Source organism: Acinonyx jubatus, chromosome A3, assembly GCF_027475565.1.
Source record: "Acinonyx jubatus isolate Ajub_Pintada_27869175 chromosome A3, VMU_Ajub_asm_v1.0, whole genome shotgun sequence".
Taxonomy (NCBI): domain Eukaryota; kingdom Metazoa; phylum Chordata; class Mammalia; order Carnivora; family Felidae; genus Acinonyx; species Acinonyx jubatus.
This window is the reverse complement of record NC_069388.1, coordinates 49699520-49703889: the sequence shown is the minus strand read 5'-3', so window position 1 is coordinate 49703889 and position 4370 is coordinate 49699520. Positions and strand designations below refer to the sequence as shown.

General features: G+C 40.2%; 1 pseudogene; it reads left to right on the top strand.

Annotated features, from left to right (window-relative positions):
- Positions 1–3351: 3351 nt before the first annotated feature.
- On the top strand, positions 3352–4027 carry LOC128311384 (olfactory receptor 13-like; annotated as a pseudogene).
- The last annotated feature ends 343 nt before the right edge of the window (positions 4028–4370 follow it).

Genomic DNA, 4370 nt, shown 5'->3' with positions numbered 1-4370 from the left:
TCCTATTAGAAATCTTGACTTTCGATATCTTGCCAACAGAATACACCTTATTGCCATTAGACTTCTTCACGAGTCGATATGACCAAGTATTCACTGCTCCAGCTCATATCGTATTACTCAGAAATTGTAGACCTGATAAGAAATTGTACCTGACACAAAGATTTGGGCACTGCATTGTCGATAACATCCTGAAGTGAATATACTGTGGATAGTGTATAGTGTCCTACACTGGTAAGGTAGATTTTCATATATTTAGCTGCAACCATAAGAATAGAGAGGTGAAGGAATTGCCTCGACGCACTTTACAGAACTCTTTCCCAGAAGGAAAGACACAGGTGTTATCAGACAGAAGAGTGTTCTAAAATGAACTTTTTCCTCAGCCCTCCAGGCAGATCAACGAAGTAGCAGGGCATGGCTACCATGGATTTCCAGCATAGATGCCCACAACACTCTAGATCTATGGAATCAAGGATGCAGCTGCTGAATCTAAAATGATGTCATGATTAAGACAATTTGAATCAGGGTTCATTTTCTATTACCCTTTAGGATGTTGGAGTGAACTAGACCACCCTGAAGAAATAAGGCTGTAGAAATTAATGTCATGTTTCTATTTCACATACCAAGAGAATAGACCAGGCATGGATCTTTTGAATCGCCCAAGGGCCTCCTGAAGTTTAGGACGTGGTACAACATAAAAATTCATAAACTATAAGACACATTCATGATTTGTGTAAGCTGTAACGTTCATGTGGTCCAAGTACGACTTGATATTGTGTGTATTCTTTTAGCTAGAAAGGTACTACTTGTTTTTTATCTTTAACTTCTAAAGATTTTCACTGTCTCTCTGTTCATCTTGAAAGACAGAAAGAGACAAGGGACTGCCATTCTCTCCCCTCTCAGGAGGATAACATGGTTTCGTTTCTTCATGTGGTCTGTAGGAGCATGCTGGTATCAGGAGGAGATCCTGTCTCGTATCCCACACAGACGTCCTCACAAGGCAATTGGGAAGGTGCCCGTAGAGATGAAAATTAAAAAAGCCTTTACTTAAAGCAACTTGAAGAGCAAAATCCGTCCTTGGCAGTTCCCGAGATGAGGCAACAAAGGCTTCTAGTACCATCCAGTAAATTGCAGCCACCCTAGATATGTTTTTGCCTTTTCTGCGTGAAGATGTATTGGGATCTTTATACAACAAGCCGATCCTAGACAATGCAGATTTTGCCTAATTGCTTTCGTACTTTCTGGCGAAATATATTTTAGCATCATTTTCATTGCCTGTTTAGCTTTTGCTATCAACAATTTAAATATCATGCAAAGTACATATTGTTATTAAGTCTCAAATTTGCTCACTGATAGTTTAAATAATATGATGAGTTCCGAGTAAAATCTATCTTAATATATCATTGATGTTAATACATCAATGTACTATTGGCTGCTTTGACCTGGTAGCTCTTTCTTAAATAAGGAGGTAAAAGTTTATGTACAAGTGACTTTCTGTGTAAAGATTTAATATTAAACGAAAATCCCAGCACTCTCTATTAAAAAACTAGATTTAATGTGTCCCTCATGACAGGGAATGGTCAAATATCTAAATATATAAAGAAAGACTATCCAGGGTTAATTGTATAAGTGTGCAAAAGCTTATCTGATTTATAATGTGCGATAGTGTGAAGCCTGATTTCCCTATCATGATACCTCTACCCAACAGAACCAATGGCAGTGCTTTACAGGAATCAGTACATAACTTGTAATTATTTTCCAACCATCCTGGACATGACACTTCTTATTGGAGTGGTGTTTTATACGGAAGTTTCAGTGCACATGGGGTTCAATTTTAAGTAAGTTTTATAGTTTTTATAGCCATTTAAATTAGGATTTATTGGTTCGATGGTCCTGATTGCCTCCAAGACAAGAGACGATCTGTACGTAAAAGTTGGGAATAAAGTTTAAAGCGAGAAGGGTAATGTCATGTTTTTGTGTAGTTACATTTTATTTTTTATTTATAGCTTATAATAACAGTGTAAATTTATTTTCTCACATTTCTGACGTCATAGTCCAATCTCAAGGGAACATGCTCTTCCTGGTTCAATAGTTGGCACGGCTACCTGTGTAGTCCACAATGGTTGAAAAGAAATGTACTTACACACTTTTAATTGTGAAGTCATAGAGACAGAAGATTTAGTTCAATCTCTCGAGGACATTTCAGAGTGACCCCTTTATCTGTCTGCAGTATCCCTTTAACAGAAGTCCTAGGAGTTATTGTCAGTCTCCTGCAAACTGAGTCTAAAATTGGTATTATTAGAGTGATTGGCCACATTGAGTTGAAATGTGACAAAGTTTAGATTCTTTTCTTATATGTTTAAAATAAATGTATATGTATTAAAGCTATTCAGTCATCCACATATACGTTCATCTAAATTATTGGGAAACCTAAGTACGGAAAAGTGGAATTTTAGGCTGAAAATAAGTATTGTGCACTTGATCAAGAAGAGAGTTGGAGTGAGATACTATCTATAGAGGTGACAGTAGATGTAGTGGAGTGGAAAAGGTTTTATGGCACCTGGGATGGTCTCAGTCCGGTTAAAGGCATCTGACGTCTAGCATTTCCCAGTCAGATCATGATCTCATGTTGTGAGATCGAGCCCCAAGTTGGGCTCTGCTACTGAGTGTGGAGCCTGCTTAAGAGTCTCTCTCTCTTTCTCCCTCTGCCCCCTCCCGCCCCAAAAGTTGTGTTAGTAGACAAGCAGGTGAGAGGTAATGGCTAATGTTGAAGGGGTCTGGCCGATGTTTTAGCTATACCCTAGTATATATGTTATTTCTTAATGATCCCCCTTCCAACTCAAGATTAGACATACTGCTGTTTAAAAGGACTTTGTGCAAAGAAAGCAGAATTTATTTGAAGAATAATGGGGTAAGCTCACTGATGAAACCACCTAAAACTGTGTATCTAGACAGGTGACAAAGTATTTAATTTGAAAATTGAGACTCCAGCTAATACATTAACGACAAAGTGAAACGGTGTGTGTGTGTGTATCAATTTTTAAAATTAATTAAGGTCTGACTAAAGTCTTTAAACTTCATTAAAATACATAAAAAATGTACTGAAAGTGTTTCTGAAGTAACTTTCTGTCCTACAAAAAAAAGGTTTCAAACCAACATAGAATTTTTATTTTGGAATGATTTCACTTAAGTCAGTTATACGTAACTCTATTCCATTCATAGTATATGGGAGCCATATGACCACTATCACAGGGTTTACCGCTATTGGGATTATTTCCCCTTGCCTCTGAGATTCAGATGCTTCTCTTTGTATCTACTCCCTGTTCTAAAACGCCTATTACCCGCTGCTGGGGAATGGGCCTCATCCCTGGGACACATCTGGCTGGACTCCAGACTGTCACACACCCCATGTACTTCTTCCTCTCCCACCTGGCCATCGTCGACATAGCCTATGCCTTGCAACACAGTGGCCCCAGAATTCTGGTAATCCTCCTGAAGCCAGAGCCCAACCCGTCTCCTTAGCTGCTGCATGACACAGACCTTTCACTTTTTTGATTTTTGGGCTGTCACAGAATGTCTTCTCCTGGTATTGATGTCCTATGAACGGTATGTGGCCATGGCCTGCCGACCCACCCGATATCCAGTCATTCATGAGCTGGAGAGTCTGCATCATGCTGGTGTGACTTCCTTGACCTTTGAGTCCTTGCTGTCTTTGTTTCATCTCATGTTACTTCTACCCTTACCCTGCTGTGTGATCCCAGAAAATCAATCACTGTTTTTTCTGTGAAATCATGAGCTCTTCTCAAACTTGTCTGTGCCAATACACAGCATCAATGAGATAGTGGGTATGTGGCTGTGAGCAATTTCCCCGGACTAGTGGACCCTTCACCTCGGATTGTAAGTCTCATATATGTGCATCCACTGTGCCATCCTCAGGATCCAGTATGGGTAAGGTCAAAGAAAAGCCTTCTTGCTACCTGCTCAACCCATTTTCTGTGTGGTTGGACTCTTTATGGCACGGCCATTATAATGTAATGTTTGGAAGCCCAGACATGGAACGCCCAAGAGCAAAGAAATAGTCGTCCGTCCTGTTTCCACAGCCTTTCAATCCATGCTCAACCCCCTGATCTATAAGGACTTAGTGAACTCGAAGAAGTGAAGAATGCTTTAAAGAGAGTGCAGGGGGCACCCTGGGTGGCTCAGTCAGTTAAGCATCTGACTCTTGTTTCAGCTCAGGTCATGAACTCACAGTTCAGAGTTCAAGCCCCATGTTTGTGCTGACAGCACAGAGCCTGCTTGGGATTTCTCTCACCCTCTGTTCCTCTGCCCCTTCCTGGCTTTTCCTCTCCCATCTCTCGTATATATGTACTGTG